This window comes from Erinaceus europaeus, chromosome 14 (genome assembly GCF_950295315.1).
Source record: "Erinaceus europaeus chromosome 14, mEriEur2.1, whole genome shotgun sequence".
NCBI lineage: Eukaryota > Metazoa > Chordata > Mammalia > Eulipotyphla > Erinaceidae > Erinaceus > Erinaceus europaeus.
In genome coordinates, this window is record NC_080175.1 from 41,979,497 (window position 1) to 41,994,627 (window position 15,131).

Genomic DNA, 15,131 nt, shown 5'->3' on the forward strand with positions numbered 1-15,131 from the left:
TTATGTTTATTATTTGATAGTACAGAAAGAAATTGAGAGGGAAGGTGGAGGTAGAGATGGAGAGAGACAGAAGACACCTGCAGTTCTACTTCACTGCTCATGAAGCTTCCCCTCTGCAGGTGGAGACCAAGGGGCTTGAACCTGGGTCCTTGAGCATGGCAATGTGAGTGCTCAATGGGTGTGCCACGACCCAGCCTGGATTTATTATTTATTTATTTATTTTTAACAAAAGCAGCCTAGGAACAGTGAAGAAGGTTCTCATGTATCACGAGACCCAAACTTCAGCGAAAGGAAAAAGATACTGAGAGAAGGAGCACATCTGCTCACTAACCTGCACAGCTTCCCCACTTACAGAACATATTCCTCATCACCCCAGAACAAGCCTCAACATCAGTCCAGTCAGGCTGCAGAGCCAGCTGGAGGTTCCGCCATTGCGCAAATCCAAATGTCAAAGCTATAAACAGCAACCAAGCTGCCCAAGAGGATGTCTAAGGCCATGGCCCCTCTGCACCAACACTTTGTCTTGTGCAGGGGCTGGGACAGAGAGCACTCCTGCTAAGACCTTCGGCCTACGAGACCTCTAACCACCTCCAGGTCCCTGAGTTTTGAGCCTCAGTTCAGACCAAGAAGCACGTGTCCCTGCATCCTCTAGAAACACTACGGCAACAGGGAAGCTTCACAGACAGTGGAGTGGTGCCTCTCTGTCTCTATCTGAATAAAAAGAAAGAAATGGACCTGGGAGGTAGCTTGCAGTGAGCAGGGTGTTGAACTAGGAAGCGAGAGGCCCCAGGTCTGATCCCTGGTATCCTATGTTCAAGAGTGATGCTCTGATTCTCTATGTGTGTGTGTCTTGTGTTAATAAATAAATAAAGTCAAGGAGAAGGAAGAGAAGTAGAAGTAGTAGAATTAATAGCAGTAACTGTAGTCACAGTAGTAGTCACCCTAGAACAGTGAAACCATGCATGGACAAGACCCTGGCACTACAAAAAACAAATGATAATAACAATAATTAAAAAATGGAAATGTGGGAGTAGGACGGTGACGGTAGCGGTAGCGCAACAGGTTAAACTCACATGGCGCAAAGCGCAAGGACCAGCATAAGGATCCCCGTTGGAGCCCCCAGCAGGGAGTCACTTCACAAGTGGTGAAGCAGGTCTGCAGGTGTCTATCTCTCCCCCTGTCTTCCCCTCCTCTCTCCATTTCTCTTCTCTATGTCCTATCCAACAATGATGACATCAGTAACAATAATAATAACTACAACAATAAAACAAGGGCAACAAAAGGGAATAAATAAATATTTTTTTAAAAATGGAAATGTATATAGTCAAACTAACAGGTAGTGGAAGCATCTTAGTGGTACAGCAAAAGACTTTCATGCTTGAAGCTCCAAGGTCTTGGTTTCAATACCCAGCACCATGATAAGCCAGAGCTGAGCAGTGCTCTGGGGAAAAATAATAATAAATTTAATAAATAAATAAAGGGAGTCAAGCTGTAGCACAGTGGGTTGTGCAGCAGATTAAGCACACATGGCGCGAAACTAGAGGACTGGCCTAAGGATCCAGGTTCAAGACTCTGGCTCCCCACCTGCAGAGGGGGTCACTTTACAAGCGATGAAGCAGGTCTGCAAGTATCTATCTTTCTCTCCCCACCTCTGTCTTCCCCTCCTCTCTCCATTTCTCTTTGTCCTATCCGGCAATAACAACAATAATAATAACCACAACAATGGCAACAAAAAAGGAAAATTAATTAATTAAAATAAATAAATAAATAAATAAATAAAGTCAAACTATCTGCCAGGGGAAACAGGTGAAAGGGCCATAACCTAGTCAGTCACTCGCTCAGTGTTCAGAACCACTGTTGGGATGTACCTATAATGAAACATTCTAGCCAGCTGGGAGACAGAGGACACTAACACTGAGCCCTAATTAAGCAATATGTTAACCAAAACAGAATTTGATTCTCATTAGTAAGACATCACAATAATTATTATATATGCCATGGGAATATGTTTTCTCTTTTTATTATTATACCTACTCAGTAACCTCAATTTTGCCTCTTGGTCCACAAAATCTAAAACATTTATTCTCTTATGCAAATGATTTTCATGTAAAATATGTATATATTTTTTCATACCCCTTGTCCCAGGTTCAAGTCCCAATAGCACCATAAGCCAGAACTGCACAGTGCTCTGGTTAGAAAGCACATATATTGAGGGAGTCAGGCAGTAGCACAGCGGGTTAAGCGCACATGGCACCAAGCTCAAGGACCAGCATAAGGATCTCGGTTAAAGCCCTCTGCTCCTCACCTGCAGGGTAGTTGCTTCACAAGCGGTGAAGCAGGTCTGCAGGTGTCTGTCTTTCTCTCCCCCCCTCTGTCTCCCTTCCTTTCTTGATTTCTCTCTGTCCTATCCAACAACAAACAGCAATGACAACAATAACAATGATGACAACAAGGGTAAAAAGGGCAACAAACTAGGGAAAAAATGGCCTCTAGAAGCAGTGGATTCGTGGTGCAGGGACCGAGCCCCAGCAGTAGCCCTGAAGGCAAAAAATAAATAAAGAAGAACAGAATCTAATGTACTCTGGGAGGTGGCACAAGATAAAGCACTGGTCTCTGAAGTGTGAGGTCCTGAGTTCAATCCCCAGCAGCAGGTGTACCAGAGTGATGTCTGGTTCTTTCTCTCTTTCCTATCTTCTTCATGAATAAATAAAATCTTTTTTTAAAAAAGGAATCTAAGAATGCAATAAAAATAAATCCCAAAATGACAACTGTACAACAATTAAAGTAAGGTGGCACACTCAATTGAGCACACACATTAAAGTGAGCAAGGACCCGGGTTCAAGCCCCCTATCTTCATGGGGGAAGCTTCCCTAGAGGTGAGGCAGGGCTGCAGGTGTCTCTCAGTCTCTATTTCCCTCTTTCTACTCAGTTTCTCTCTGTCTCTATCCAAAATAAATAAGTACATAAAAATAATTTAGGGGCCAGACGCAGCCTATTGAGCACACACATTATAGTGTGCAAGGACCCAGGTTCAAGTCCCCGGTCCCTACCTGCAGGGGGAAAGCTTCACAAATGGAGAAGTAAGGCTGCAGGTGTCTCTCTGTCTCTCTCCCTCTCTAACTCCCCTTCCCCTCTCAATTTCTCTCTCCAATAAATAAATAAATATTCAAAAAAGGCGAGTCTGGAGGTTGAGCAACGGGTTAAGTGCACACAGCACCAAGCGCAAGGACCAGCGTAAAGATCCTGGTTCGAGCCCCCGGCTCCCCACTTGCAGGGGGGGTCGCTTCACAGGCAGTGAAGCAGGTCTGCAGGTGGCTATCTTTCTCTCCCCGTCTCCCTTCCTCTCTGTCCTATCCAACAACAACGACACCAATAACAACTACACAACAATTTAAAAAAGGGCAACAAAAGGGAAAATAAATATTAAATCAAAACAGACAAGATAACAGACGTGTAGCTCAGTGGGCAGAGTGCATGCTTTGCATGAGAGAGGCCCTAGGCTGGATCCCAGGCTCCATAAATGGGCAAAAGCTTTGCTCTCTTGACATAAAGGAATGAATATTCAGACTGACCAGTAGAGGGCCCCAAGAGAAAACAGTGAGAGAAAATTTTATTAAGTAAAGTACAGGAGTAAGATTCTATGTAGAAATCCCAGAACGTTCCAACTAGGGCCCCAGGGTGGCCTGATAGTGACTAAAGAGTCTTCATTAAAGTATGCCAGTCTCTTGCCCTTATTCAGCTTTTGTAGTCCTTACTTTGAGATGGTTAGCTTTGGAGTGATTGAGGGATTCTAGAGTTCTTTAAAAGCAGATACAAAGGGGGTCAGGTGGTAGCACAGCGGGTTAAGCACACATGGCACAAAGCACAAGAACCGTGTAAGGATCCCCGTTAGAGCCCCGGCTCCCCACCTGCAGGGGTGTCACTTCACAGGCGATGAAGCAGGTCTGCAGGTGTCTATCTTTCTCTCCCCGTCTTCCCCTCCTCTCTCCATTTCTCTCTGTCCTATCCAACAACAACATTAATAACAAAAATGGTAACAACCACAACAACAATAAAACAACAAGGACAACAAAAGAAAAAATAAATAGCCTCCAGGAGCAGGAGCAGTGGATTTGTGGTGCAGGCACTGAGCCCCAGCAATAACCCTGGAGGCGCAAAAAAAAAAAAAGCAGATACAGACAGATGGAAAGGAACACACACATATATGGACATTTACTTCATGAAAAAGAACTAAGACCACACAACGGAGAAGAAAACACCTTCTTAACAAAAGTGGGAAGTCATATGCAAGAAATTGAAACTAGAACACTATACACAGAGAAACTAACTCAAATGTGGCTCAAGAGCATAGATATAAGACCTAAAACCACAAAAGTTATAGAAGAAAACATAAAGATATTCTTTCTGCTGGACTAAGAGATGAATTTGGAGGCTCTCATCTCCAATATCAAAGAAAGCAAATAAACAAATGAGCCTACATCAAATTAAAAAGCTTTTACACACATTACCATGCACAAGGGTCTGGGTTCAAGCCCCCAGTCCTCACCTACAGGGAGAAAGCCTTACAAGTGGTGGAGCAGTGCTGCAGCTGTCTCTTTCTACCTCCCCATGGCCCCAGTCCTTCTCAATACTTTCTATCGTAAATAGTTTCTACACAGCAAAAGAAAGTACAACAAGAACAAAAAGGTAGCCTGGCAATTTGGAGAAGACATTTGCACATCACATAGTGAACAAGTAGCTAATATCCAAAGTATATAAAGAACTCATACAACCCAACAACAACAACAAAAAAAACCCAATTTAAAAAGAGGTATATGCAACGTATCTGGATACTCCAAAGAAGACAGACATACAGATGGAACGAGATAAATGGGGGTGGGGGGAACCACTCACTTATAGGGAAATGCAAATAAAAACAAAAGTGAGATATCACTCCATGCCCACAGAATGTCCTACATCAAGACTAGCATCAGGGCTGAGGGGACAGCATAATGGTTATACAAAGACTTTCATGTCTGATGTTATAAGGCCCCGAACACCATAAGCCACCATAAGCACCACCATAAGCCAGAGCTGAGCAATGCTGAGAAAAAAAAATAATAAATAAAAAAGCCTGGCAATAAATGTTGGAAAGAGTATGGCATAAAAAGGAACTCTGGCATACTACTGGTGACAATGTAATGGAAAATGATATAGAGATACCTTAAAAAACAAAAAATGGAAATGCCTTATGACCCTGCAATACCATTCCCAGGCATTTGTCCAAAGGGCATAAAAAAAATACTAATTCAAGGGAGTCGGGTGGTAGCACGGCGGGTTAAGCACAAGTGGTACAAAGTGCAAGGACCCACATAAGGATCCTGGTTCGAGCCCCCAGGTCCACCTGCAGGGGTGTCACTTCACAGGCAGTGAAGCAGGTCTGCAGGTGTCTGTCTTTCTCTCCCCCTAGCTGTCTTCTCCTCCCTCCCCTCCTCCATTTCTCTCTGTCCTATCTATCAATGATGACAATAATAATAACTACAACAATAAAACAACAAGGACAACAAAAGGGAATGAATGAATAAATAAATATTTAAAAATAAAATAAATAAATTTTTTTAAATACTTATTCAGAAGGATATCTGACAGCCCAGGAGCTGGCTCAGTGGACAGAAGGTTAGACTCTCAGACATGAGGTTCTGAATTCAATCCCTGACATCACGTATGCCATAGTGATGCCCTGGTTCTCTTGCTCTCTCTCCCTCTTTCTCATTAATAAATAATCTTTTTCTTTTTCAAAAGAACATTTGCATTCCTACGTTCATAAATGCACTATTATTCACAATGTTACAGGGCACAAGGGCCCAGGTTCAAGTTACTCAGTCTCCACCTGGTGAAGCAGTGCTGTAGATGTCTCTCTCCCTCTCTATCTCCTTCCTCTTCCCTCTCAATTTCTCTCCATCTCTAGCCAATAAATAATAAATAAATAAATAAAATAAATAAAATAAATAAAAATGAAATCATACCCTTTGGAATAAAACAAATAAAGCTTGAGGTGATTAAGTAAATTAAGTCAAAAGTGAAAGTTTTACTCAAAAGTGACATCTAAATAATTAAAGCAGGGAGCCAGGCAGTGGTGCACCTGGTTAAGCGCTCACATTACAGTGCACAAGGTCCGAGGTTCAAGCCCCTGGTCCCCACCTGCAGGGTAGAAAGCTTCAAGAGTACAGTTGTCTCTTCAATGAAACGAATCCAATTACAAAGAGGACTAAGGCAAGTATAAACCTATGGGACTACATCAAATTAAAAAGCTTCTTCACAGCAAAAGAAACCACTACCCAAACCAAGAGACCCCTCGCAGAATGGGAGAAGACCTTTACATGCCATACATCAGATAAGAGTTTAATAACCAACATATATAAAGAGCTTGCCAGACTCAACAACAAGACAACAAATAACCCCATCCAAAAATGGGGGGAGGACTTGGACAGAATATTCACCACAGAAGAGATCCAAAAGGCTGAGAAACACATGAAAAAATGCTCCAAGTCTCTGATTGTCAGAGAAATGCAAATCAAGACAACAATAAGATACCACTTCACTCCTGTGAGAATGGCATACATCAGAAAAGGTAACAGCAGCAAATGCTGGAGAGGGTGTGGGGTCAAAGGAACCCTCCTGCACTGCTGGTGGGAATGTCAATTGGTCCAACCTCTGTGGAGAACAGTCTGGAGAACTACTGGAAGGCTAGAAATGGACCTACCCTATGACCCTGCAATTCCTCTCCTGGGGATATATTCTAAGTAACCCACACACCCATCCAAAAAGATCTGTGTACACATATGTTTTTGTTTGTTTGTTTTGTTTTGTTTTTACCAGAGCAATCTAGTTTACAGTGGTGCAGGGGATTGAACCTGGGACTTTGAAGCCTCAGGCATGACAGTCTCTTTGCATAACCATTATGCTATCTACCCCTGCTCTCTCTTTCCCTCTCTATTTCCCCCTCTACTCTCAATTTCTCTCTGTCTCTATCCAATAATATATAAACAATACTTTAAAAAGGGGTGGGTGGGCAGTGGTGTACTCAGTTAAATGCAAATATCCAAGTTTGAGCCCCTCGGCTACCCACCACATGGAGGATGCTTCATGAGTGGTAAATCAGATCTGCTAGTGTCTATCCTTCTCTCTCCCCTCTCAATTTCTCTGTCCTGTCAAATAAAAATAAAGATTAAAAAAAGAAGAAAAGTTTTAGAGAACAAAAAGCCAGTGGTCTGGGAGGCAGCATAATGGATAAAGTGTTGGACTCTCAAGTCAAGTTCAATCACTGGCAACACATTTACCAGAGTGATGTCTGGTTCTCCCTCTCTCTCTCTCTCTCTCTCTCCTCCTCCTCCTCCACCTCCTCCTCTCCTCCTTCTATCCTCTCATCAACAAATACAATAAATATTTTTTTAAAGAATTTAGGGAAAAAAAGAGAGAGAGAGAGAGAGAGAACAAAAAAGCCATTCAAGAAAAACAAAGTGAACAAAGCCTTGATGCAATGTGAACACTCAAATGTGACCTGATTCTGAAGAGGAATAGACACTCCATTTGACCTTGAACTTGACACATTCTCCCTGAGGAGTGTGGCTACCAAGCAAAGTGTTACATTGCCCAGATCAGCCTGACCACACCATCTGGACCACAACTGGGAGTAAACTGAGGTTCAAGTCATGCTTGTTGTGATGTGTTTTCAGTTTTCTCTCTTCTTTTTTTCCTTTTAAGTGATCAACTCTGGCTTATGGTGAAGGTGGGGGGGTGGTGGGAGAAACAGGACTGAACCTGGGACTCTGGAAACTCAGTCATGAGAGTTTCTTTGTAGAACCATTATGCCATTAATCCCCACCTCCATCCCCACCCCCGCATGGTTTTCAGAAAGAATCAAATTCAAGGGAGTAGTACAGTGGGTTAAGCATACCTGGCACAAAGCGCAAGGAAGGACATAAAGATCCCGGTTCGAGTCTCCAGCTCCCCACCTGCAGGGGGGTCGCTTCACAAGCTGTGAAGCAGGTCTGCATATGTCTGTCTTTCCCTCCCCCCCCCATCTTCCCCTCCTCTCCGTCCTATCCAACAATGACTACAACAATAAAACAACAAGGGCAACAAAAGGGAATGAATGAATGAATGAATGAATGAATATTTTTTTTAAAAAGAATCAAATTCAAAGTGACAGCTAAGAGCTCAGCAAAGGCTCTTCTACCCTGGGTTTTGGATGGTTCGAGCCCACAGCGCCATCCCAAATGCAGAGTATATGGGTAACGTGGGAGAAATGCCTCCTAGCTCTGTGTGTTCATGGAGGCTCTAATCCACTTTGCTTCTTAAATATTTTATTAATTTTTTTTGTATAGTGATAGAAAGAAATTGAGAGGAGAGAAGGGGGGAGGAGAGAGACCTGCTGCACTGCTTTATCACTTCCAAAGCTTTCCCCCTGCAGATGGAGCCGGGGGCTTGAACCTGGGTCCTTGAGCCCCTCTAATCCACTGTAAACGCACATTCATGGCACAGTGGACTAAGTGCTCAACCCTCAGGCATGAAGTCCCAAATTCAATCCCCAGCATCCCATGACCACAGTGATGCTCTGACCATAGTGATGTTCTGGTTCTCTCCTTCTCTTCTGCTCTCTCTCATGAATAAATCTTTTATGGGTGGGGGTGGGGGGATGTAGAAATAGTTATGCAAACAGACTTTCATGCCTGGCTCTTTCAAGTCCCAGGTTCGTTAATCCCTCGTACCACCATAAGCCAGAGCTGAGCAGTGCTCTGGTAAAAAAATAAATAAGTGGTCCGGGAAGTGGCGCAGTGGATAAAGCATTGGACTCTCAAGCATGATGTCCTGAGTTCAATCCCCAGCAGCACATGTACCAGAGTGATGTCTGGCTCTTTCTCTCTCCTATGTTTCTCATTAATAAATAAAATATTTTTAAAAAATAATAAATAAATCTTTTACTTTATTTACTTATTTTACTTGACAAGACAGAGAAATTGACAGGGAAGGGAAAGACAGAGAGACTAGCACTGCTTCACTGATCATGAAGCTTTCCCCCTACAGGTAGGAACTAGGGAACACAATCTCTATGCATGGGAACTTATGCACTTAACCAGTTGCACCACTGCCCGGCTCTATAAATAAATCTTAAAGAGGGGGTCGAGCAGTAGTACAGTGGGTTAAGCGCACATGGACTGGCATAAGGATCCCAGTTCGAGCTCCCAGCTTCCCACTTGCAGGGGAGTCACTTCACAGGCAGTGAAGCAGGTCTTCAGGTGTCTATCTTTCTCACTCCCCCTCTCTGTCTCCCCTCCTCTCTCCATCTCTCTGTCCTATCCAACAACAATGGCATCAACAGGAGCTCCAGTGGCGCAATCGGTTACCGCGCGGTACTTATATAACAATGACATCAATAACAACAATGATAATAACTACAACAACAATAAAACAACAAGGGCAACAAAAGGAAAAAAAATAACCTCCAGGAGCAGTGGATTTGTGGTACAGGCACCGAACCCCAGCAATAATCCTGGAGGCAAAAAAATAAAAATAAATCTTAAAGAAAAATAAACATACACTTGTAATTAGGAAGCTGACAGAGAAATAGTTTCTAGGATTAGGTTGTGGCACACCCAGCTGAGCACACATTACCATGCACAGAACCTGGGTTCAAGCCGCTGACCCCACCTGCTGGGGGTCAATTTCAAGAGTGAAACGGTGCCACAGGTGTCACCTTCTCCCCCCAACATCTTCTCAATTCGTCTCTATCCAATAAATAAATAAAATGTTTTTATTATCTTTATTTATTGGTTTGAAGAGTCAAAAATCGAGAGGAGAGGGTGAGATAGACAGGAAGACAGAGAGACGTCTGCAACATGGCTTCACCACTTGCAAAGCTTTCCCTCTGCAGGTAGGGTCTGGGGGCTCGAACTCTGGTCCTTGTGCATTGTCACATGTGTACTCAACCAGGTATGTCACCACCCAGCCCAATAAAATGTTTTTAAGAACATGCTCCGCTGAGCAGATGGCGGGCTGCAGAGAGCTCACAGGCAGGGGTGTGCCCTGCTGCGCATGAGGCCCAGGTTCAAATCCAAGGAGGTGCTAGAGCAACAAAGGCCACTTTGGTGCTATAGTCGCCTTCTCCATCTCTCTCTCTCTTCCTCTCTCTCTCCCTCCCTCCCTCTCCCTGATGAAAACATAGCCCAATGCAGAGAAATCAAGCACACACCACTTGATAAAAAAGGCAAGTGCCAAATGCAAAACACAACTTCTGACCCCAAGGAGAGTTTTTGTCAAGAAAATTAACTGAAGAGCCATTTCCCAAAGCAGGACAGGTGGAAGACTGAGGGGAGGTAGCAGGTGCCCCAGTGGCCTCATTTCCCGCCACTCAGGAGGAGTGCTCCAGAAAGGCTGGCTGCCTCCAATACAATCACCCCAAAAAACAAGCCTCTCCTCTCATTACTATGTAAACCAGCCTTCAGAAAAGCACAGTTAAGTGCCTGTGTTGAGGTCCACCAGTGGCCAGGAGGCAACACAGCAGCTAGCACGCTGGGCGGCTTGGGAGTAAGAGGTCCCGGGTTTGTGCTCCTCTCCCCCATTTAATTTGTCTGAGTGGTGCTCTGTTTCTCCCTCTGATACATAAAGTTTGGCACAAAAAAAAAAATGTTTAAGTCCCCCAAGAAATCATTTCAAACCTTTTTTCATTTTTAAGATTTAGATTATTTATTTTTCCCAGAGCACTGCTCAGCTCTGGTTTATGGTGATGCTGGGGAGTGAACTTGGGACTTTAGAGCCTCAGGTATGAGAGTCTTTTTGCATAACCATTATGCTATCTACCCTGCTCAAGATTGTGTTTCTTTCTTATCTATTTTTTAATATTCTTTTTTTATATATTATTAAATAGAGAAACTGAGAAGGAGAGGGAAAAGGAGAGAAGAGAGTCGAGCACAGCAGGTTAAGCGCACAGGCACTAAGTGCAAGGACCGGCATAAGGATCCAGTTCGAGCCCCCGGCTCCCCACCTGCAGGGGAGTCACTTCACAGGCGGTGAAGCAGGTCTGCAGGTGTCTATCTTTCTCTCCCCCTCTCTGTCTTCCCCTCCTCTCTCCATTTCTCTCTGTCCTATCCAATAATGACATCAACAACAACAATAACTACGACAATAAAAAAAAAACAAGGGCAACAAAAGGGAATAAATAAATATTTTAAAAGATATATTTAAAAAAAGAAGAGAGAGACAGACACTTGCAGCACTGCTTCACCACTTGTGACGCTTCACCCTACAGGTAGCAACCAGGGGCTTAAACCTGGGTACACTACTACCCGACCAAGATTATATTTTTCTTTTTTTTTTAATCTGTATTTATTTATTGGATAGAGACAGCCAGAAATCAAGAAGGATGAAGGTGATAGAGAGAGAGAGAGACAGAGGGACACCTGCATCCCTGCTTCACCACTCGTGAAGCTTTCCCCCTGCAGGTGGGGACTGAGGACTTGAACCTGGATCCCTGCACAATGTAAGTTGTGCTCTCAACCAGGTGCACCAATGCCCGACCCCAAGATTGTATTTTTCTTTTTTAATAATTTTTTATATTTATTTATTTTCCCTTTTGTTGCCCTTGTTTTTTGTTGTTGTAGTTATTAGTTGTTACTGATATTATCACTGTTGCCAAAAATCTGAGTCACCTTTCTCATTTATGTCAAAAACCTAAGTCACACTTTCATTCAAAAGTTATCCGTGTTTTTTTTTAATTTATGCAAAAAAGGGCAGGGGTATATAGCATAATGGTTATGCAAAGAGACTCTCATGCCTGAGGCTCCAAAGTCCCAGGTTCAATCCCCTGTACCACCATAAGCCAGAACTGAGCAGCAGTACTCTGGTAAAATAAATAAATAAATAATTTTTTTAAAAAAGATTTATGAAAAGGCATTCCTGCCTGAGGCTTCATAGTCCCAGGTTCAATCCTCAGCACCACCATAAGGCACAGCTGAGCAGTCCTCTGGTCTGTCTCCCCTCTCTAACTCTTATTAATATAAATAAAATAGTAAAGGGAAAAATATATATATGTATCTTAAATTTAGATGACATGCCACACTTGTGAAAGAGCAAAGTGATAACCTAAAGATGCAGGTTACTGTTCTAGTTAACCTTGGAACTGGGGTGGCACATCAGGTTACCATGAACAAGGACCCAGGTTCAAGCCCCTGGTCCCCAACTGCAGAGAAGCTTCACAAGAGTGAAGGAGTGCTGCAGGTCTCTCCCTCTCCCTCTCCCTCTCCCTCTCCCTCTCCCTCTCCCTCTCCTTCTCTCTCTCTCTCTGGGTCCCCCTCCTGTCTCCCAGTAGAGCACACATCTTACTATACACAAGGACCTAGGTTCAAGCCCCTGGCTACCACATGGGAGCACCAGCAAAGGGGAAGCTACATGAGCAGAGAAGCAGTGTATGGCTTCTCTCTCGCTCTCTGACTTCACTGTCCATCTGGATAAAATAAAATAGTCTGCCAGGAGCAGTAGAACCCTGTAATAGCCATTGGGTACACAAAGACGGAGGAGGTCTTAGGCAGGGTGGAGGCGGGGTTTTGAGTGACTATTGACTGTAAACCATTAATCCCCCCAAGAAAAATAAATAAATAAATAAATAAATAAATAAATAAATAAATAAATAAGAAGAATCGTGGGGAGTCAGGCAGTAGTGTAGCAGGTTAAGTGCACGTGGCATAAGGATCCTGGTTCGAGCCCCCGGCTCCCCACCTGCAGGGGAGTCACTTCACAGGTGGTGAAGCAGGTCTGCAGGTGTCTTTCTCTCCCCCTCTGTCTTCCCCCTCCTCCATTTCTCAGTCCTATCCAACAATGACATCATCAATAACAACAATAACTACAACAACAATAAAAAACAAGGGTAGGGAGACAGCTGTAGCGCGGCGGGTTAAGCGCACATGACAACAAGCGCAAGGACTGACTAAGGATCCCGGTTCAAGCTCCCAACTCCCCACCTACAGGGGAGTCGCTTCACAGGCAGTGAAGCAGGTCTGCAGGTGTCTGTCTTTCTCTCCCCCACTGTGTCCCCCCTTTTCTCTATTTCTCTCTGTCCTATCCAACAATGATGACATCAACAACAATGAAAAACAACAAGGGCAACAAAAGAGAAAGTAAATAATATTAAAAAATAATAAATAAATAAATAAAAAGTAAAAGAAAAACAAGGGCAACAAAAGGGAAAATAAATAAATATTTAAAAAGAAGAAGAAGGAGAGGAAGAAGAAGAAGAAGAAGAGGAGGAGGAAGAAGGAGAAGGAGAAGGAGAAGGAGAAGGAGAAGGAGAAGGAGAAGGAGAAGGAGAAGGAGAAGGAGAGGAATCGTGTAAGAGCAAAGTCCCAATGAAGCTTTGACAACAAGGGGGGAAACATGACAGACTTGAAATGTGCAGGTGGTGTTGGAAAAGTGGCATCAACAGACTGCTCTCACAGGGACACTACAGCCTTCAACATTTTTTTTCCTTGGGGGGATGGACGGTATCTGTAGAGCAATGAAAAGTACATCAGAAAGTGCTATGCAGGCACGGGTATATAACATAATGGTTATACAAAGAGATTCTGATGCCTGAGGGTCCAAAATCCCAGGGTTCAATCCCCTGCACCACCATAAAGCAGAGCTGATCAGCTTTGGTTAATAAAAAAACAAAGACCGGCAACAATGACAACAATAATAGTAACCACAACAATGATAAAAACAAGGGCAACAAAAAAGGAAAATAAATAAATATGGATGAAAGAAAATGTTAATGCTGGTGTTGGGTGGTGGTGCACCTAGTTAAGCAAACGTTACAATGTGCAAGGACCCGGGTTCGAGACCCTGGTCCCCATCTGCAGGGAAAAAGCTTTGTGAATAGTGAAGCAGGTGTTTCTCTCCCTCTCTGTCACCCCCTTTCCTCTCGATTTCTGGCTACTATTAGCTAACAAATAAAGATAGTAAATAAATTAATTAAATAAATAAAAAGAAAGTGGTATGCTATGACATTTATCCAAAGAATATGCAAACACTAATCCAAAGGGACATATGAACCTGTGTTCATAGCTGCACTGGCTTTTTGTTTGTTTGTCTGTTTTTGTTTTTTTCCTTTTTCTGGGGCTGCATTTTTTTTTCTTCCTTTATCACTGGGGCTTGGTGCCAGAACTACGAATCCACTGCTCCTGGCAGCCATTTTCTCCTTTTTTTTTTTTTATGGTTTTTAGTTACTTTATTAGTACTACGGAACAAAAAATTCAATCCCTCAAGTCATTTGTAGTAATACTTAGTAACTATCAGTATTACAATGTTAAGGTAGTAACTCTTCTGATGTCATTTGTTAGTCAATTAAATCGACCTTCTATCTTTAAAAGTTTGTATATTCTTGTAATTAAACACCTAAATTAGTTTTAGATTTTATGTAATCAAAATTTTTTTTCTTTTCCTTTCTTGGATAGAACAGGAAGAAACTGACAGAAGAGGGGGAAGACAGGGAGAGAGAAATATAGACACCTGCAGGCCTGCTTCACCACCGAGAAGCCCAATGCAGGTAGGGAGCAAGGAACTCAAACCCAGATCCTTGTGCGGTTCCTTGTGCTTAGCACTATGTGCACTTAATACTATGTGTGCTGAACCTGGTGTGCCGCCACCTATCTCCCCTCAACATTTTTTTTATGATTTTTATTTATAAAAAGGAAACACTGACAAGAACCATAGGATAAGAAGGGTACAACTCCACACAGTTCCCACCACCAGCATTGCATATCCCATCCCCTCCCGATAGCTTTGCTATTTATCCCTCTGGGAGTATGGACCCAGGGTCATTATGGGATGCAGGTGGAAGGTCTGGCTTCTGTAATTGCTTCCCCACTGAACATGGATGTTGACAGGTCGGTCCATAATTGCAGCCTGTCTCTTTCTTTCCCTAGTGGAGCAGGGCTCAGGGGGAGCGGGGCTCCAGGACACATTGATGGGGTCATCTGCCCAGGGAAGTCTGGTTGGCATCACAGTAGCATCTGGAACCTGGTGGCTAAAAGAAGTTAATATATAAAGCCAAACAAACTGTTGACTAATCATGAACCTAAAGGCTGGAATAGTGCAGATGAAGATTTGGGGGTCTCCAT

At 43.2% G+C, this 15,131-nt stretch overlaps 1 protein-coding gene and 1 long non-coding RNA gene across 11 annotated transcripts in view; both read right to left on the bottom strand.

Moving 5' to 3' along the window:
* LOC132532783 (uncharacterized) overlaps positions 1-15,131 on the bottom strand; it is a 92,265-nt gene that overhangs the window by 50,234 nt on the left and 26,900 nt on the right. The gene's annotated exons all lie outside the window — the stretch shown is intronic.
* CCM2 (CCM2 scaffold protein) overlaps positions 1-15,131 on the bottom strand; it is a 70,136-nt gene that overhangs the window by 39,571 nt on the left and 15,434 nt on the right. The window lies entirely within an intron of this gene.